At 38.3% G+C, this 21,862-nt stretch overlaps 1 protein-coding gene across 7 annotated transcripts in view; it reads left to right on the forward strand.

Moving 5' to 3' along the window:
• FBXO34 (F-box protein 34) overlaps positions 1-21,862 on the forward strand; it is an 81,023-nt gene that overhangs the window by 232 nt on the left and 58,929 nt on the right. For 5 of the 7 annotated variants that reach the window (XM_024734773.1, XM_024734771.1, XM_024734774.1 and 2 more), the window contains exon 2: positions 18,715-18,819. The exons of the other annotated variants lie outside the window; for them this stretch is intronic. The gene's annotated coding sequence lies outside the window, so the exon portion shown is untranslated. The remainder of the gene's footprint in view (positions 1-18,714; positions 18,820-21,862) is intronic. 7 annotated transcript variants of the gene reach the window in all.

Genomic DNA, 21,862 nt, shown 5'->3' on the forward strand with positions numbered 1-21,862 from the left:
TCCGGGGGCGTCCTCTGCCCGCACACGGGCCGGGCGCTGAGCGCCCCCACGGGGCACGGAGGGTCGGGCAGGCCGGCGGGCGGGAATGGGGTCCCGGGTCAGGGCTGAAGCGGAGGAGATCCGGGATAGGCCGTGGGGAGGCTCCAGGTCGGCTCTCCCACCCCCGGGACCGGCGGCCGGTGAGGAAATCGGGCCCTGGGTGGGGGTAGCCTCGCCCTGTCGCGCCCGCCGGGGCTCTACCGCTCCGTCCTTCCCCGTCCCAGCGCAGGTGAGCTGGCGCCTGTCCTTAACCTTCTTCGGGGACCTGGCAGGACCGAGGCTCGGAAGCTTCTCTAGCCTCCGGGCTGGCGCAAGTCGACTGCGGTTCCGCCCCAGTCCCGATGAAGTCATAGTGCTGTGGTTTAGCGTGTCTGTGACGTCACGGGTTTCCAAGAGATGAGCTGTGATGTCATGCAGACCCCGGCGGGGAGCTTGACACGCAGAAGGGCCAGGAGGACCGGGAGGGGAGAAAAAGGAAGGTAAAGCTTCTGTCAACGCCTAGCATCGCAGAGATTTTGAATCGAAAGTTGTTCGATATCAGTATTTTACAATTTTAATGTAATAGTTGTTAAGTTCTTTAACTTCCATTTCGAATATTGTTAGTACAGTTCAATAAGACCCATATGATTTAGGAAAATCTCAATCAGGAGGGGTTTTTTTTTGTGGGGGGTGTTTAATGTAAATGCATTTGAGAAAGCTAAACTCATAGTTTGATGGCTTGTGATCGGAATTGCTGGAAAAAACAGAACCAATTCGAGTGCTGATAATTATTTGCCTTACTCTATTTTGCTAGACAATTTTGAAATCATTTATCTGCCTATTTGCTTTTTTTGTTAGTGGTCTGGAAGAGAGAGAGGGGATTTTAAGTCAACTTTTTCTTTTGTAAAGAAGGGAGGAGGAGTTCTGAATTAATTCAGCATTCTTCTTAAATAATAATTACCTGGGGACTTAATTTATCCAGGTTGTCCCTGTCCATGGATAATTGAGGGTTTCCTATGCTTATAGCTCAACAACAAGGATTTTCCTTGTTTTCTTACTGAGACTGGGCTGTAACAGTATAATAACATATACCAGGACTGCTTGCCTGGACGAGTAACTAATATTACATCTGTAATGCTTTCAAATATGAAACTACAGAATTTTAAAAAAATGCCCTGCCTATGAATATTGCTTTTCTTCCAAAAGAGATCAGGCCAGAAGAGAAGCTAGTCACCTGCCATTAATGACTTTCTTCAGGTATTGCAGCATATCAGGACTTTTGCTCATTTCTTCCTCTCTATAAAATCATTTAAATAGGATCTAGTTTGAGAGGTAGATGGCTTAAAATTGAAGCATAATTACAATTTAGTGTCTTCAGCAGGAAGCTTGGATAGGAGTCCTCAGCCTGTCCCCACTGACCTTGACTTGTAATGTTAGGGTTTTTTGTTGTTAATACTTCCTTCTCTTATTTGCTCTTTAAAAGTGATTGATAAGGTATTGTCTGTCTAGATTCTGCATCAACATGCTAGTGGAAGTCATGCTCTGTTACTACGTTTTTTGTAGAAAATGAAAGCAAAAATTTACCCTTGTTAATTACCATTAGATTTGACTGGAAGTTTACAAAACAAAGTGTTCCTGTAAATCTCATTTTAATGCTTACTGGACTTTGGAAATTCTATAGCATTTTGTGCAGTACTTGAAAATTACTTTATATATATATTTATTTTAAGAAATTAGGAATCGTGTGGTGACAGTGTTAAGGCTCTAAAGACAAAATTTGGGTTTTTGGGTCTTCAAGACTGATAAGTACCAAATTAACATGAAATTGCTGATTTTGAGGGTGTTAATCTACCTACTCTTTAAAATGAAAAGATCATGACAAGATATTATGTAATGAAGTTGAAGGAGGTACAGAAGGGATACTTGCATGTGTCTTTTCCAGGGAGCCTTTCTGGGGGAGACTATGTGGATCTGTGTAAATTAAATGTAGTAGGGTATATGGTGAAAGTCAAACTACATGTGAGTTGAAAGACATATAAATGCTGATAATAAAATAACTTCTTGGCAGTACGTTTTTTCCTCCTCAATGGTGTTTAGCAGTTATGATTTTTTTTATGAAAAATGAGTTGATAGTGGCTTCCCTAGTGGCGCAGTGCTTGAGAATCCACCTGCCAATGCGGGGGACACGGGTTTGATCTCTGGTCTGGGAAGATCCCACATGCCCTGGAGCCACTAAGCCCGTGCACCACAACTGCTGAGACCGTGTGCCACAACTACTGAAGCCCGCACGCCTAGAACCCGTGCTCCACAATGAGAGAAGCCACCACAGTGAGAAGCCCTTGCACTGCAACGAAGAGTAGCTCCCACTTGCCGCAACTAGAGAAAGCCCGTGTGCAACAATGAAGACCCAACACAGCCAAAAAATAAATAAATAAAATAAATAAATTTATTTTAAAAAAATGAGTTGATAGGTGGAGAATAAATGTCCTCATGTATTCTGATATGACCTAGGAACAATGACAGGTGTAAAAAAAACAGCTTCTTTGTATAGTTGCATAACCGTTTCACCAGCCATAACACATAACACTCTGAAACATTTTTACAGTTTGTTTCTACTTTTGGCAGGTTATTTTTCACCCAGGCCTAGCAGTTTTGGGTCTAGGAAGCAGCTTCCACTTCTTATAAATGGAAATTTATTTGAGATCGGTATTATTTTGAAATATTTTATCGTTTTATCCAGTTACAGCATTTAAGGGACTATATCAGCCAGTCATTAGTGATATAGCATCTTTCTGACAGATAAAAGCAAATGTGAACAATGAAAGTGTTGTATTTTAGAAATTCTTTAGGATATGTTTATTGGATCAATTCTATTAACATAACATCTAGAATTTAAATTCTTGTACAAATTTTCTACTTTCTTTTCTTTTCTTTTTCTTTTTTTTTTTTTGAGGTACGCGGGTCTCTCACTATTGTGGCCTCTCCCGTTGCGGAGTACAGGCTCCGGACGCGCAGGCTCAGTGGCCATGGCTCACGGGCCCAGCTACTCCGTGGCATGTGGGATCTTCCTGGACCTGGGCACGAACCCATGTCCTCTACTTTATTTTCTAATAACTATGCTCAGCCAGTTTAATTTGCACAGTTTTGATACTCTAGTAAACCTTAATCTTGTTTTCATATTTGTTGGGGAGAGAACTACTAATGGTTAGAAACATCATTCAGTGTTATCTTCCAAAATTTGCAGCTGTTTAGAACCAGATACTTGAGAGAAGCTACTATGGTAGAATGAATGCCTTCCTTGTTAGGTCATGTGTGACAAAGGCAAAATTCAGCAAGTGCATAATCTGCAGTCCTTTGGAAGCTACAGTAACAAAAAGCAAATTAATTCCCAAGTGCATTTAGGTCATTGGAAATTGAATTCCTATCAATTCTTACTGTTGCATAATTTATCTTTCCCCCTGTAGTTCATGTTTATGGCACTTTGAAGCTGATGAATGTACTGTATTATCTGGGAAAAGCATTAATAATTTAAATGTAGGTGTTTCTTAATGTCAGTTGAAAGAGTTTGTCAACCTTCTGTTTCCAGCTCTGTCTTCTGGTTTGCTCTACACAGAAGAGGCTCCAGATCTTCCCTTTTTAAATGTTCAACTCCAGAAACTTAGCACACACATTTTCAACCCTCAGCACAATGTAGATTTAAATGTGAAACTAAGCTCTATTTATGTGTGTATTATATTATTATCAGGCATGGGTTTTATTCATCTAACAAACATGTTTTGAGTACCTCTCTGCCAGGTCCTCAGCCAGGGACTGTGTGACCTTTGTTTTAACATTCCCTTGCCATGGGGGCCATGGGTCTGAAGGGCAAGAATTGGACCAAGAGGATGAACCATTTATGTTATGCAGATTGGCTAGAGGTTTCGTCTAAAGGTCAGTTAAGGAGGTATTAGAAGCTCAGGTAAAAAGAATAGGGAACAGATTATCATAGCCCAAGACAGACAAAGGGGTCAGGCTCCACAGGTTTGGATTGTGCTAGAATGAAGGGAGCTTAGTGAGAGCATTTTCTTTCAGGCAAGAGCAAGCACTCAAGGCCAGAACTAGTCTGTATAGGCAGTCTAAGACTTGAGGTAGAGAGAAGAGGAACAATCCAGACATCCCTCTCTCAGAGGCATGTATATATACCTTCCTTTTCTTCTCTAAGGTCAATCCTTTAATTGACAAACTTCTGAAATAATGTGAGCCTCACATTATTTCCACTCTGCTTTTTTCTCCTAACATTTTATCATGAAAATGTCAATCACAGAAGAGTTGCAAGAAGTGTTTATACATTGAATATCTAAATATCCACAATGTAGATTCTGTAATTCTTATTTTGCTGTATTTGCTTATCTATTTATCCATCCATTCTACCCTCTATGTATTTATGAATCCATCTTATATTTTGGTTGTATTTCAAAGTAAGTATACTTTACCAGTAAATACTTTTGCATGCCTATCATGAACTGTTTGTTTACTTATTAAATAAGTAAACAAATAGTTTAACTTGTCCGTTAGTTTGGACAAGTTCATACATCTATTTAACCCATAACCCTGTCAAGATATAGAATATTACCATTTCTACGGAAGCTTTCTTTGTTCACCTTCCAAGTCAATTTAATTAAATTTTTAATCTCCTGCAATCTTACTTCCACTCTTCTGAAACTACCTGTTGAAAGGGCCTAGCTGTTAGCAGTGCATTTGAGTGGCATTATGCTGGGTGTTCAGAATATAAAGAAATGAAGAACATAGCCTCTGCTCTCTTTAAGCTTATAATTTAGTTTGGATTTTAATTAGGTGTCTGATAAATGTTACATGAATTCAGAGGAGGCAACTGGGACTGCCAGACAAAGCTTCCTAGGTGTGGGCCTTGGATTGGGCGTTTATTTTGGGATCTGGAGAAGAGGGTTTATTTACTTATTTATTTTAAAAAGACTGATTAAAAGTATGGTATTAAAAAAACAAAAAGAAAAAGTTATGGTATGAGGCTGCAGTAGCAGACAAGGGACCCAATTATGGAGGAAGTTTGAGCATTATTTTTTACTCAGGACAATCTTTGAGAAAGGAAGTAATGTGAAAAACGGATCTTTTAGTTAAATTCTTAGCCCATTTGTCATCTTTGGTATTTAGTTGTACAGAAGACATCTTCATTTTTTGAATTCTCTCCTTTCGGTTCTTTGCCTATCTCTGATTTCTTCTGATTTATCAGCTTGGCTGGCAATTCTTCCTCTTCCAGATCCAAACTATCTAAAGCTCTGTTCTCTTCTTTTTTTTTTTTAATTTAAGTATAGTTGCTGTACAATATTATATGTTAACAGGTGTACAATATAGTAATTCACAATTTTTAAAGGTTATAGTCCATTTATAGTTATTATAAAATATTGGCTATATTCCCCATGTTGTACAATATATCCTTGTAGCTCATTTTATACCTAATAGTTTACACCTCTTACTCCCCCACCCCCAATTGGTAACCACTAGTTTGTTCTCTATATCTTGAGTCTGTCTAAAGCTCTGTTCTTGACTCTTCTTGTGCTCCTTGTAATCTGGCCCTTAGCTCTTAAGGCTTCTCAGTTATAATGCTTTCCAGGTCAAGCCTATATCTGTATCCATAAGCTGTTAACTCTTTTTAGGTTTCTAACTGGCAATAGGATACTGTTGTTTTTTTTTTCTTTTTGAATTTTATTTATTTATTTATGTACTATACAGCAGGTTCTTAATTAGTTATCCATTTTATACATATTAGTGTATATATGTCAATCCCAATCTCCAGATTCATCAGAGATACACAGATACATCCATGTTTACTTTGTATTTATTTTTCAAGAATCTGTAGCAAGAGCATTTGCTCTAAGTAGTTGTAGCAAATGGGATTTATTAAGAAAGAGGTAAATGTTGAGTAGGCTGAATGAACAGATTAGACTGAACTTCTAGAACAAACACCACAGAGACACTGTAGAACTTGCCTGATAAGGGAGCTACTGCCATTATGGGCCACCATATGTGGCAGAAATTTTAACTTCCTTGGGCAGGAACATCATTACATGTTACTTTCTGCTCTCTATATCTTAAGTGGGCTGCTTGGCCACACTTAGGTCTTATGTGAAACCTTAGCTTCAAAGGCATCTGGAAAATGTAATTTTTAGTTATACAGCCTCTGTAAAATAGGAAGTCCATGTGAGAGTGGATTGGAGTGAGTATTGAGTGAGTCTTCAGCACACTTAGTTTGTGAAAAACTAAACTCATTTTCCCCAGATTCCCTCATGGTAGTAAAGTGAATCCTTTTGTAATTTTGCTGTTGCTATGCCAAGAAATGGATATTGCTCTGGTTTCCTGAGATAGAAACTATTGCAATCAGCTGTACCACTTAGATGTTGAGTGTAGTGAGTATAACAGGAAACCAAATCAAATTTACTGACTTGTACTAAAAAGACCAAAGATGAAGCTTGATCCACTTGTACTTAGGTGGTCAGAATCTCATCTTCTTCTTACTTCCTTTATTTAATAAGCTCTGCTTCCATGGTGTTGTCCCTTTGTGGTTACAGTGTGTTTGTCAGCACCTCAAGCTCTACGTCCTGTCATCAAATCCAGAGGTGGGGAAGGAGAGTGCTTCTATAGAAGCTGTAGGGCAGGGCTCTTGACAGTTTTTGCTCCATAGACACCTTTGGCAGTCTGAAGCCTATTGGATCCGTTTTCTGAGTAGTATTTTTAAATTACATAGGATTACAAAGAAAACCAGTTACATTAAAATACAGTTATCAAAATATTTTTTTAAATTATGAGATAGTAACATGTGCTTCTGTGTTAAATAATAAGATTTAGCGTGGGTCTAATAATTTCCAAGTAATGATGAACATTGTCACTGTTTGGAGGTGTCTGCAACTTATGACTGTGTGATAGGAAAATATCTGTGATTTCTACTACTGACAGTGGCAGATATTGTTAATATTATTGTGGTCTGACTGACTTCCCAGTAGAAGGAAATGCTAAATTTCAGTTGGAGGTTACTGAAAGTAAAGATAATTTCCCCCCTCATCTGAGTTTATAGACATCCCAAATTGAGTACTTAGCCACTTAGCACTTTATACCGTTATTTATTACTCTTTGTTTCATGTGTATTAGTCTTCTCTCCTCTACTAAATTCTAAGCTTTCATATCTTATATCCCCAAATTGTAGACACATAATTGAAGGCTTAGCTTTTTCTCCTTATCTTTAAGGACATACCTGGGCTATTTAAATTTGTACCTTTAAAAAAATTTTTTTTTTCCATTTTTCTGTTTAACTGAGACACTTTCTAGCAGATTCGGTTATAGGACTTTGTGTATTAAAGTGTTCATTTGCTTCTTGAAAATTAAAAATTTTTTAAATAATGTATTTTAAATAATAATATAAAAATAGTCTATCTAAAGCTCTGAAATCACTCTTGGAACTACTTTAGGGAATTATTGATTAAGCTGGAGTTTCTGAAGATGAAATTTGAGTTTGGTAAGGAAGTCTCAAAGGACACATTTGGTCTATTGTCCAGGAACCAGGAGAGGCAAGCTTGTTTCCAAAGTAGGGCAAGAGATTTGATTTCAAGTTCAGTCATCAGGATTGTTCTCTGGAGGTTCTAGGTACTTTCTACATACCACTTCAGCCCTTGGGGTTAGGTTTCTCTGGTTCAGGCTGTATTCTAGTTGAAGAGCTATACCATCATCACAATAGTCAAGCTTATGTGGGATACTACAAGGACTATGAAAATGGATCCTGAAAAGTCCGTAGAAGGTCTATAGCTTTATGCTTTAGGAATCCTATTTTTCATTTGACATTTTCTTTGCCTGTGTTTTATTCAACATGTTATGTGGTTAGCTTGATAAAATGGTTATATACCACCATTTTTAACTTGTGGAATTTCAAGGCCTTTTATTTATTCATTTACTGAAAAAAAGGGTAGCATGTTTTATACTCCAGGCATTATGCTCAGTGCATTAGTTAACTTCTGTCACTTTTTCTCTTAGCACTATTTACAGATCTATGTATTCTTTGGCAAGTACCAGTCTTAAATTTAAGAATTTATTCTTTTGTCTTTTTATTGTTTATCTTAACACCTTGTGGGTTCCCCTGCCGTATCATTAATAGAATTGATTATTAAAGTCCAGGTAAATACTAACTTTTCTGGAAAATCCACATTTTTGTTTGTATTAGTAGGAGGTTGTATATTAAAACATAATTTTACTCTAGTTGCATATATTTTAAGACTATATAGTATAACATTTTTGCACTTAAAAATGACAGTATAACACATTTTAAAACTACTGATGTTTAAAAATTTCATGGCCTTGGAATTTAAGTGAAAACTTTAGCCATGTTAGCTATTGTTTTGTTTCTGAATCTAACAAATGAATTATTTCCTCTCCTTTATTTGATCTAGGGGCTTAGCCTCTGTATTACAAATGTTGTCAGTTACCTAATATTTTTGTGTATATTACCAAAAAGTTACTTGATTCTTGCTGTAGTTGTTACCTTGTTTTATTTTGTGAACCAACTTTGACTATCTTGTCTATACTGCTTGAATTTTTTTTTTTTTTTTTTTTTTTTTTGCTGTGCCATGCAGCTTGAAGGATCTTAGTTCCCCCACCAGGGATGGAACCCATGCCCCCTGCAGTGGAAATGCGGAGTTCTAATCACTGGATGGCCAGGGAATTCCCTATTCTGCTTGAATTTTAATTTTTCTATTTTAGTAGAGAATGAGGAGTTGTAAAGCCTTTTTAAAGAATTGTTCCTTTATTAAAATGTCGTGGATTTTCCCTTTTTAGGGGACATGGAAAGAAGGGGACTATGCCTCTTTAAAAGATATGAGTAATTTTGGAGATTAAAATTTGCTTGCCAACTCATTTGTTGGGTTACATCAATATTATGGTTTCATTTTATTAAAGTTCTTTTCATGTGTTCCCAGTGTTTCCAGGCATTTCTTTCACCAAACACCTGTTGAGTCTTCTCTTGTTAAATGGTTCTGATTTAGATACATGTTACCTCTTGACCACAGTTTATAGTCCAATAGAATTCTTAAGATTTTGGCTTTTTGAGTAAGTCCCTTAAGGACTGGTCTGACAATTACTGATCTTTGTTTCCTATAGAATCAAGTAATAATTTGTTAGAATTGAATCTGAGTAACCCCTATCCTTGTGTTTATGCTGTTTATTTAGTATTCTTTGAGAATATTATATGAAATTAATTTGGTCCATTTTTCTTTCCTCCAAATTGATAGTTCAGGAGAAGTTAGGAGGAAATTAATCTTTACCTTTTCCCTTTCCAGTTTTTCAAAAACAATGAGCATAACCTCTCACCTTTCTACTTGCAAAGGATATTAGTGTTACTGGTTTACTAAAGTAATAGCAGTACCACTTTTGAAGATTTCAATTTAATGTTCTTGGCAGATAGCAGATCTGTTTTTTCCCCCCTTTGGAAAAAGTCAAGCCTTCATTAATGAACCTCAGTATAATTACTCAGTTTTTAAGAAATTTGTCATTTGTATGCTTTTAGTGTAGACATCTTATTCAGAGAAGTAAAGCTTAATTTCATTTCCACGTGCATTGTCGTTGTTTCTAAACTGTTAGTGTTCAGTTCACCAAATGTTAATTCTATGCCTACTTTGAGCCTTCTACATTTGAATGTTCATTTAGTCTTTGTTGCTGAAATCTTTATAGGATAATACACAGTACTGTATTGGAAAATATAGTCTTTGCCTTCAGAAGGATTTACTGTGAAGGGCTTAATGATATTGTCTATGCCTACTTGTGTTCCAGAGGCCCCAAGAAATTTCCATAGTAGCTACTAGGAATTTCTAAAGGGTTAGAGATTTTGTTTGTGACCATCCAACCCTGTTAGAAACAATTTAATATTTTTACTATTATCAGCAAGAGCATGTAAATGATGCCTCCTTTTTCTGGGTTTATTTGTATGTATTTGTCACTTAAGAGGTTGTTGGTAGTTGGGATCATCAGTAAATGGTTGGTGGCCTCTGACTTAGGATCTGAATAGTCATCTTCCGGAATTAGAGCAAGAGATAGGGCTTTCTTACTGAGTTACCTTTTTATTTTCTTTTTTTCTTGTGGTACGTGGGCCTCTCACTGTTGTGGCCTCTCCCGTTGTGGAGCACAGGCTCCAGACACGCAGATTCAGCGGCCATGACTCACGGGCCTAGCTGCTCCGCGGCACGTGGGATCTTCCTGGACGGGGGCACGAACCCGTGTCCCCTGCATCGGCAGGCGGACTCTCAACCACTGCGCTACTAGGGAAGTCCTAGTAACTCTTTTGTTACACTCTTTACACCATAAAAACTTAACAGGATTTATATATACACGTTACAAAATAGTGTTGAGAACAGAAAACCACCTATGGTCAATTTGATAAATTTCTCAGAAATCCTCATTTTATTTCAATTTCTAATCTGATATGGAGACTTTCACATTACTATTTGTAACTCTTCAGAATCTATACTCCTAACAAGAAAGAACCTTTTGTTTGATTCCTTCAGCTAATCAGAGAAAAGCCTTGTTGGCCTTTTTGATTTAGCTAGCTGCTTTTGTTTGTTTTTCATTAAAAGCAGAAAGTGAGAAATTAAAAGATACATAGTATATATTTCCAGCAGTAGAATGACCCCAGTGCTTCTCTTTTTGGTTAAAATGTTTTCTTGCCGTTTTCCTCAAAAGAAGAGTTCTCAGCACTCTCCTTCCCTTTTTACCCCTTCCAACACTTTTTATTCTTTTGTCATTTTTGTATCTAGTGGTCTCAGTAATTAAGTTCAGTGTGGGATCATCTTGAAACTAAAGTCAAAGTAAGTCTTCAAAGCATTAAAATCTGCATATACCAAAATTTCAAAAAAGTTAAACGAAATATTTAATTTTGTTTAATAGGATTAAAGAACATATATTTTTTAAATAGGCAATGTGTTTGCATGGTTCAAAATGTGAAAGGTGCAGAAAGTGAGATATTTTCTATTCTGTGCCTTGGGCATACTTTTCCCTCACTAGGGCAACCACTGTTACTAGTTTATAGTCTTCTGGTGTATAGTCTATTTTCCCTACCTTTAAAAACATAAATGGTAGCATAGGGCTTCCCTGGTGGTGCAGTGGTTAAGAACCCAACTGCCAATGCAGGGGACACGGGCTCGAGCCCTGGTCCGGGAAGATCCCACATGCCGCGGAGCAATTAAGCCCGTGCACCACAACTACTGAGCGTGTGCTCTAGAGCCTGCGAGCCATGGCTACTGAAGCCCACCTGCCTAGAGCCCATGCTCCGCAACTACAATGAGAAGCCACCACAATGAGAAGCCCACGCACCGCAACGAAGAGTAGCCCCGGCTCGCTACAGCTAGAGAAAGCCCGTGCGCAGCAACAAAGACCCAACGCAGCCAAAAATAATAAATAAATTAAAAGTAAATTTATTAAAAAAATAAATAAATGGTAGCATATTCTACGTAACGTTATCTTTCCTTTTTCACTTGATTTTTTCATTCTTTACATATTGGCATATGAAGAGTGTATTAGTGATAGAAAAGCTAAACTAACAGTGGGTTAAACAATGAAGTATTTCTTTCTCTTATAAAAGTTCAGGTAAGTGTTCTAGGGCTGGTATAGCACTCATGGCATTACTCTTTTCTCTTTCTCTCTTTTTGAGGCATAATAATTACAGTAAAATTCACAGAAACACGTGGATAGTTCGATAAGTTTTGACAGTTGGATGTACCTGTGTAGCAAACGCTGCAGTCAAGATAGTCCTTTAGTCTATCCGCATTCCCCTTGTCCCCTGCCTGTCAGCCCCACCCCCACCCCGCAGTGATTGCCTGGATTCTTTCTATGCTCTTACAGCTCTGCTGCGTGTTCCTCTTGTCCTTATTGACCTAGCTGGATCTCCAACTACTGCAGCCCATTCTAAGCAGCAGGAGGATGCTAGAGGGGGCAAAGGTTTACATGCCAGCCTTTTTACAGGGAGGTTTCTAGAAGCTGCTACTTCAGGACACTTCCAGTCAGGTTTTGTTAGCCAGAACTTAGTTCATGGCCACATCTGAATGCAAGGGAGGTTGAAAAATGGAGTCTTGCTATCTTTTCCTATTAGAAACAATGTTGTAGCGAATAATTTTCTTCATGGGTTGTCATTTGGGATAAATTCCCAGAAGTGGAACTGCTGGGTCAAAGAGTATTTGCAGTTTGAGAGTACACCTATTTTTTCATATCCTTGCTGACAGTTTTCATATTTGCTAATCTCATTGGTAAAACATGATGACAGGGTAGCTCTAATATGCCTGATAGGCCATTTAAGTAGAAAGAGCCAAAGTACTTCTCTATGTACGATACCTTGAAAACATGGACTACACAGCCAGCTAATGTAATGCTAAGTTGGGTGAAGCATATAACAGTGTGTTACCATTTTATTTAGGCCAGTCCTAAGAGGAGACTGATGGTTGAGGTTAGAAGAGAAACGCTTCTAGCCATAAATACTTAGGAGTGTTTTTCAGGATTTGTGCACTTAATTAAAAAGTAGATCAGGGCATGAGGTTAAAGTATGCTACTCTTTTTTCTTTTGGTCCTCTGTTTTCTCTTGCATACATGCCTTAATATGTAGAAACTTGTTTTCAACTAATCTTAAAATATCCGTTAACATAATTGGGGAAAAATAAAGTAATCAATAAATATATTCCATTTGGTTCCTTTTTTTTTTTAGAATTATTTCTTTTTCTTTTTTTAAAATTTATTTATTTATGGTTGTGTTGGGTCTTCGTTTCTGTGCGAGGGCTTTCTCTAGTTGTGGCAAGCGGGGGCCACTCTTCATCGCAGTGCACGGGCCTCTCACTATCGTGGCCTCTCTTGTTGCAGAGCACAGGCTCCAGACGCGCAGGCTCAGTAATTGTGGCTCATGGGCCTAGCTGCTCCGCAGCACGTGGGATCTTCCCAGACCAGGGCTCGAACCCGTGTCCCCTGCATTGGCAGGCAGATTCTCAACCACTGCGCCACCAGGGAAGCCCCATTTGGTTCCTTTTATATGACATTTCTTGTTGTGGGTCTCTTAACTTTCTAAGCTTTTACTCTCTAGTTGCTAAGTGAGATCAGATAAATGATATAAAATATATTCTGCTAAGATTGTAATTTTTTATAGTGTAAGGGTTTGTAAAATGTGTTTTCAACTCTATAAATACAACCTTTTGGTTGGGATTTGAGGGAAAAAAATTCATAGTATTTTTCTTTGCAACTAAGTGGTATTATGAGCTATACTTACTTTTGAAGTAGTAAATAGCATAAAAGATATATAATGCATATGTTTTTCCATACCACATGATGAGGTCTTGGAGAGCAGAGACCTCTTACTTAGCTACCATAGTGCATGGCATATAGCACCATGTACTTGGTAGATCACGTTTTTTCTACAATTGAAGTGGATCTTGGAAAAGTGTTAGAAAAATTATTAGACTCCCAGTAGCAATGTTTTGGCCTGTTGGAGGCAGGGGGAGAAGATGTTAGTATAATATCATTGTTAGTACTTTTGAAATTTTCAACTCTTTAGGTGAAGAAACTTAAGGGGCCAATATCTGTGCTTTAAAGAATAGAGACTTTGAGATACTTTCAGTGTAGGTAGTATCATCCCACCTTATCTGGAGGACAGATTTCTGTAAATCTGCCGTTTTTTTTTTTTTTTTTGAAAAGCAGTGAAGTGAAGGCCCAATAAGCTAAATAACAGAAAAAAAACATATTTCTTACACTTCAGAACTTTGTAGTCAACCTCAGTCCCCTTGCTGAGGTCTTTATAGTTTAGAATAGAAAGTGGTGCATATCATGTTCTCTTCTGTGTCCTTAGCTAAACATTTGTTGAATGAATTAATATAATTTTTTTTTTTTGGTTTTGCTAGCACAGGTTTTTCTTGGGAGAAGGTGATATTATTAAGAGACAACATTTTTGCTTATTTGTTAGATCGTGGTGATGGTGTAGGCAAGTGCTTGCCTTAGGCTGTTACCTGTGCCTAGATAAATCTTCATGCCTAACTTCCTTACCTCTTCCAAATCTCTTAAGTAGCACCTTCTCAAGGAAGCCTATGCTGACCACCCTGTTTAAAATGGCAACCGCCACTCTCCTCCTGCACTTCCAAGTTCCCCTACCCTAGTCTGTTTTTCCCCCATAATAGTTACCTCCTTGAAGCATATACTATAAAATTTACTTATTATGATTATTTATTGTCTTTCTCACCACGAAAATGTTAGTTCCCGGAGGGCTTTGATCGTTTGTTCACTGTATTCCAGGAGACTCATAGATGCTCAACAAACGTTTGTTGAATGAATGAAGGTCAAAAAGAAAGTAATGTGAGAAAGCTAGCTATAAAATAATTTACATTAAAAATTATATATTTAGAAATACTTCCATTGTTTAAAAAGTTTTGCTTTTGTCTACCACTGTGTTCCATAATGATACCAAGGTAAACAAACCTGTGCAAAGTTTAAGGACTCTGTCCTCTTGGTAGAAAAGTGACTGAGTTTGGCTTGCTGAAATGCATCATCTGCTTCATGCTTCTAGCATCTTTTTAGGAAGTTCCTTTCCATAGCCTTCAGTGGTGGTTTAATTAATAAGAAAGAGTCTCTGTTCCACTGTGTGCAGATGGAACATCTCTTTCCTACTGGAGGTGGCTTTCCATGAAGTAAGTAGTGACAATATTAATAGCTGTCTTCTTCCCTTTCTTTCTTCCTTCTTTTCTTTCTTTCTTTTTTTAAAAAATTTTATTTAATTAATTAATTAATTTATTTTTGGCTGCGTTGGGTCTTCGTTGCTGCATGCGGGCTTTCTCTAATTGCAGCGAGCGGGGCTATTCTTTGTTATGGTGCGCGGGTTTCTCATTGCAGTGGCTTCTCTTGTTGCAGAGCACGGGCTCTAGGCGCGCTGGCTTCAGAAGTTGTGGCACGTGGGCTCAGTAGTTGTGGCACACGGGCTTAGTTGCTCGACAGCATGTGGGATCTTCCTGGACCAGGGATCGAACCTGTGTCCCCTGCATTGGCAGGTGGATTCTTACCCACTGTGCTACCAGGGAAGCCCTCTTTATTTCTTTTGACTAGGTCTTATGCCAAACATTTTATGGGTATTTAAAAAAAAATCTTGATAACAACTGTATGAGGAAAGTATTTAGTCCCTTTTTTCTTGCAGAAAACTGAGTCTTAACCTGCTATATAAAAAAATACATAAAATAAAATTCAAAAGAAAAAAAAAGAAAACTGAGTCTTAGAGGTTAAGCAGCTTGCCTAGGCAGTGTGTTGGAGCTGGATTTCAAACCCACGCAGTCTGACTATTGAGGAACTTCACTACACAAAAAGCCTTCCTAGTGAAGAGCACCTAGAAGTGAAAAAGAAATTAGCAACACCTTAGTGAAACTCTAACTTCACAGAGATCTTTTATTTGCTCCAGCTTCTCAAGAGTTAAGTAGATTGACTGAGACCACTGTGATTGAATTAGTAATGTTAGGTTAAAGTTAACTAATGCTGATTTAAATAAAGTGTATTTTAAATAAAACCAGAGCTAACTCCTAACCAGATCCTATTTTACCTAGACTTATAGTTTAGCTCAAGAACACTTTAGCTTATTTCTGGGGCAGAATTTGTATGCTCTTCCTTTATTTTCCCTAAAAATTAGATTCAGCAGGAGGGCAAAAGTTACAATGTGGCTGTATAGGAAGTATAATTTAGTGGAGGAGTAGAGGGGTAGACAGTAGGTAGGCTTTGCTGTTCTGGATTTTTAAGAAAAAACTTCCCTGTAATTTGTATAAAATTATACTAAACGGAAATAGTCATCCCCTACCTACCATACAAAATAATTTGTAATTTCAAATTTTGATTAGAAAATTCTGATTCTTTAATGTGAATTACTTTTTGAACCTTAATTAACTATCTTTTTCTTGTAAGATGGCATATTTTATTCCCTTTACCATAAGAATATTTCTTCTTTGTTCCCATGAATTAATTTTAATTTCACTTTTAAAACTAGTGATTTATGGGTAACCTAGAATCTATAATTGCAGGAAATTATGCTTAAGGATACATATTTATATGCTGAAGCCAGTAATGTGCTTTCCATAGAAGTTGTAGGACACTATTGTGTACATAGCTAGTAGAATCATTTTATTGAACAAAACTTCTCCAAAGCAAGACGTGACATACTTTTTTTGAGATACATTATGACTGTTTTCTGGCTTGAGATGATCATTGGTGAGAGAGTTTCCCTTTTAGGTTTCCAGAACTGTGATGAGAGCATCATACTTAATTAGGTACTTTTCTTGATGCTATTATTCAATTTTAGTGGGATGAAAGTACTGAAAAGATTTTTTTCTTGTACACTTCTTTTTTTCCCCTTTAAAGGAGCCAGGAAAGGCTTCTTTCTCAAATGCATGATGCTGGGGGGAAAATGTAATGGTTCAGAAGAGTTTATGGTGAAAACAGTAATTCTCTTGTCCTATGCCTCCCCAGTTCCTTTCCTGAGGGAACTACTTCAATTGTTTCTCTCTTTGATTCTTTTAGTGATAATCCCCCATATTAATGTGCTTTTACTTCCATTTTTAAAAAAAATTAATTAATTGATTAATTTTGGCTGCATTGGGTCTTTGCTGCTGTTCATGGGCTTTCTCTAGTTGTGGTGAGCAGGGGCTACTCTTCATTGTGGTGTGCAGGCTTCTTATTGTGGTGGCTTCTCTTGTTGTGGAGCACGGGCTCTAGGCGCATGGACTTCAGTAGTTGTGACATGGGGGCTTCAGTAGTTGTGGCACACGGGCTTAGTTGCTCTGCGGCATGTGGGATCTTCCTGGCCCAGGGCTCGAACCCCTGTCCCCCGCATTGGCAGGCGGATTCTTAACCACTGCGCCACCATGGAAGCCCTACTTCCATTTCTTGATGTGTCAATTTTAAGCGTTATCTATTGACTTTCTGGAGTGATAGTCAAGATTTAGCTCCCATTTACCACCTGTCAATAATTACAAAGGGAACTTCCCTGGTGCACCACAACGAAGAGTAGCCCCCAGTTGCCGCAACCAGGGAAAAGCCCACGTGCAGCAACGAAGACCCAGCACAGACCAAAAAAATTAAATAAACAAATAAAATAAAATAAATTAATTAAAAAAAAGAATCCGCCCACCAATGCAGGGGACATGGGTTCGATTCCTGGTCCAGGAAGATCCCACATGCTGCAGAACATCTAAGCCCTACACCACAACTACTGAGCTCATGCGCCACAACTACTGAGCCTGTGCTCTACGGCACAGCTACTGAACCCGTGTGCTACAACTACTGCACCTGGGGACCGTGCTCCGCAAAAAGAGAAGCCACTGTGTTGCGAAGCCTGTGCACCGCAGCGAAGAGTAGCCCCTACTCGCCACAACTAGAGAAAGCCCGTACGCAGCAACAAAGACCAAACGCAGCCAAAACAAAAAAAGGAATTAGAAAGGATCTGAGAGTTTACTCTACTTGAAGCTAACAAATTAGCCTGCCACAGTTTCATGGATGCTGGTGGAAGGTAAAGACTCCTATTCTGGTAGGAGGCAGAGTCAGAGATGAAGTAGAGTTTATTACTCACAGCAGTAGCAGTAGCTAAGGTTTCAACATTCATTTGTGCCAGTGTCCTGAGCCACAGTTCCCACAGGGCACTGAGGGGAGGGCCAGATAACACCCGTTCACATAATGAGTTTTGTTACTGGAGAAAACTCTTGAGTTTAGGGATTACAAATATTTTATAATGGGCAGTAAGCATGCCTGCTCTTTGCTCCAGAGGGAGACAGTAGTATGCTGGCTCTTTGCTCTGGAGGAAGAGTTTCTGTCTTCTAAGGTGGTTTGATATATGAACATCCTTGAGATTATATTCCAGAACAAAGAGCGGACAGCGCCTTGCTTGCAAGACATAGAGACCCATGAAGAATTATATCCCAACACCACTACCCCATTCCCTACCTTCTTTTTGAAATAGTTATATATCATCATTTTTAGCTCTGGTCACCTTAGTAAATACTATATGTTTATTTTTATTTCATTAACAGCAGGTTGTATCTTTTGACTTCTGGCTTTGAAAGAGGAGTGTTGTGGTTAGGGATCCTTATAAGTGTTAGAAAACCAGTTCAGTTAGAACTTAAGTGAGAAAGAAAATTGGTTTCCAGAACTGAGAGTCCAGAGGGATAGAGTAGGATTGGATCCATGTGCTCAGATGTTACTTTGAAGAATTGGTCTCTCACTGTATCTGTGTGCTTTCCTCCTTTGCCTTTATTTTCAGTAACATCCTACTTCACCTCTCTCCCTCACCAGTACTGATTCTCAGCTCTGTGCATATTTCTGAACCAGTTGCTATGGCAAGGTGGAGAGAATAGATTAGAATAGTCAGAGCCTGGTCACATGCCCAGATGGAGATGGGTGTGGAGTCCGCCCCATTTGAAGCACATGTGTTGGGGTGGGGAGAAGGTAGTTCTACAAAGATAAAACAGGGTGCCACGACTTCTCCACATCAGAGTTCTCTGTTGTATTTTTTTGGAGGGGGGGTATTGTTAGCTTTTATAACTGACCTTAAGTTTTTCATTTTCTATAAGATAGAATGAAATTTCTGGTATTTCCCTTTTTCATTAGTTACCCCTCTCTTGATGTCCTGTATCTTCTGCTCTAATCTGTTTTATTTAGAACTGCTGCTCAGTGAACATCCTGTGACTTGCCTTCATTATGCTCATTTCGCATAGAGTCGTCTTCCTTGGTTTATTGCCTTGTTTTGCTGGGGTACATACTAAGGTAAGATGTGTGGGAGGTAAATACTGAGTAATTCCTTGTCTGAAAATGTTCTTATTTTATTCTTAAAATGGAACGTTAGTGTGGCTGGGAGTAGAATTCTAGGTTGAACATAATTTTCTGTCAGAACTTCAAAGGCATTGCTTCATTATTCACTAGTATTCTTCAATATTGATAAGTCTTACTTCAGTTTGATTCTTTTTTAAAAAATTTATTTTATTGAAATATAGTTGATTTACAGTGTTGTGTTAATTTTTGCTCTACAGCAAAGTGATTCAGTTATACCTATCTGTACATTCTTTTTCATATTCTTTTCCATTATGGTTTATCCAAGGGTATTGAATATAGTTCCCTGTGCTATACAGTAGGACCTTGTTGTCTATCCATTCTATATATAATAGTTTGCATCTGCTAATCACAAATTCCCAACCTCTCCTCCATCCTTGGCAACCACAAGTCTGTTCTCTATGTCTGCGAGTTGGTTTGTGTTTTGTAGATAAGCTCATTTGTGTCATATTTTAGATTCCACATATAAATGATATCATATGGTATTCGTCTTTCTCTTTCTTTAAATTTAATTTTTATTTTATATTGGAGTATAGTTTATTTACAATGCTGTGTTAGTTTCAGGTGTACAGCAAAGTGATTCAGTTTTACATATACATATATCCATTCTTTTTCAGATTCTTTTCCCATCTAGGTTATCACAGAATATTGAGTAGAGTTCCCTGTGCTATACAGTAGGTCCTTGTTGATTATTTTATATATAGTAGTGTGTGTATGTTCATCCCAAACTCCTAATTTATCCCCCCCCCACCTTTCCCCTTTGGTAACCATAGGTTTGTTTTCTATGTCTATGAGTCTGTTTCTGTTATGTAAATAAGTTCATTTGTATCATTTTTTTTTAGATTCCACCTCAAACTGATATCATATGGTATTTGTCTTTCTCTGTCTGACTTACTTCACTTATTATGATAATCTCTAGGTCCATCCTTCTTTTTTGCCCACGCCATGCAGCATGCGGGATCTTAGTTCCCTGACCAGGGATCAAACCCACGCCCCCAGAAGTGGGAGTGCAGAGTCTTAACCACTGGACTGCCAGGGAAGTCCCTAGGTCCATCCACGTTGCTGCAAATGGCATTATTTCATATTTCATTCTTTTTAATGGCTGAGTAATATTTCATTGTGTGTGTGTGTGTGTGTGTGTGTGTGTGTGTGTGTGTGTGTGTCTGTCTAGACACACACACATCCTACATCTTCTTTATCCATTCCTCTGTTGATGGACATTTAGGTTGTTTCCATGTCTTGGCTATTCTAAATAGTGCTGCTGTTAACATTGGGGTGCATGTATCTTTTCCAATTATAGTTTTGTCTGGATATATGCCCAGGAGTGGAATTGCTGGATCATATGGCAACTCTATTTTTAGTTTTTTGAGGAACCTCCATACTGTTTTCCATAGTGGCTGCACCATTCTACATTCTCACCAACAGTGCAAGGCATGTTCACTTTTCTCCACACCCTCTCCAGCATTTGTTATTTGTAGACTTTTTAGTGATGGTCTTTCTAACCGGTGTGAGGTGGAACCTCATTGTAGTTTTGATTTGCATTTCTCTAATAATTAGCGATCATGAGCATCTTTTCATGTGCTTGTTGGCCATCTGTAAGTCTTTTTTGTAGAAATGTCTCTTTAGGTTTTCTGTCCATTTTTCTTTTTTAAAAAAATTAATTTATTTTATTTTATTTTATTTATTTTTGTCTGTGTTGGGTCTTTGATGCTGTGCATGGGCTTTCTCTAGTTGTGGTGGAGGGGGTGGGCTACTCTTCGATCATTGTAGTTTTGATTTGCATTTCTCTAATAATTAGCGATCATGAGCATCTTTTCATGTGCTTGTTGGCCATCTGTAAGTCTTTTTTGTAGAAATGTCTCTTTAGGCCTTCTGTCCATTTTTCTTTTTTAAAAAAATTAATTAATTTTATTTTATTTTATTTATTTTTGTCTGTGTTGGGTCTTTGATGCTGTGCATGGGCTTTCTCTAGTTGTGGTGGAGGGGGTGGGCTACTCTTCGTTGTGGCGCACGGGCTTCTCATTGCGGTGGCTTCTTGTTGCAGAGAACAGGCTGTAGGTGTGCAGGCTTCAGTAGTTATGGCTCGCAGGCTCAGTAGTTGCGGAGGGGGTGGGCTACTCTTCGTTGTGGTGCACGGGCTTCTCATTGCGGTGGCTTCTTGTTGCAGAGAACAGGCTGTAGGTGTGCAGGCTTCAGTAGTTATGGCTCGCAGGCTCAGTAGTTGTGGCTCATAGGCTCTAGAGAGCAGGCTCAGTAGTTGTGGCACACGGGCTTAGTTGCTCCGCGGCATGTGGGATCTTCCCAGACCAGGGCTTGAACCTGTGTCCCCTGCTTTGGCAGGTGGATTCTTAACCACTGCACCACCAGGGAAGCCTTTCTGTCCATTTTTCGATTGGGTTGTTTGGTTGTTATTGAGTTGTGTGAGCTGTTTTGTATTTTTGGAAATTAAGCCCTTGTCAGTTGCATCATTTACAAGTATTTTCTCCAGTCCGTAGGTTGTCTTTTTGTTTTATTTATGGTTTCCTTTGCTGTATAAAAACTTGTAAGTTTGATTAGGTGCCATTTGTTTATTTTTGGTTTTATTTCTATTGCCTTGGGAGAAGGCCAGTTTGATTCTTGTTCCTTTGCAGATGAGCTTTTTTGTCTTTGTTGTCTGAAATTTCCCAGTGATATAACTTGGTGTGGGTCTCTATTCATTTGAGCACTGAGTGCCCCCTATTAATTGGAAGACTCTATAAATCTATTAGTTTATTAAATCTTTTAGTTGTGGAAAATTTATATTTCTCTGAAAATTTCCTCTCTTCAAGTTTTTTTTCCTTTTCATCCTGGAATTTTTGTTAGTTAAATACTGACCTCCTGGACTGATGCTGTGTGTAGTTCGATTAATTTCTTGTCTCTGTTTCCTATTTCTACTTTCTAGGTTTTGTCTCCACCATATAAAACTTATACTGCCTTTTTTTTTTTAAAAGAAGATATTGGG

The sequence above is a fragment of the Neophocaena asiaeorientalis genome, unplaced genomic scaffold (genome assembly GCF_003031525.2).
Source record: "Neophocaena asiaeorientalis asiaeorientalis breed wild unplaced genomic scaffold, Neophocaena_asiaeorientalis_V1.1 scaffold547, whole genome shotgun sequence".
Lineage (NCBI taxonomy): Eukaryota > Metazoa > Chordata > Mammalia > Artiodactyla > Phocoenidae > Neophocaena > Neophocaena asiaeorientalis.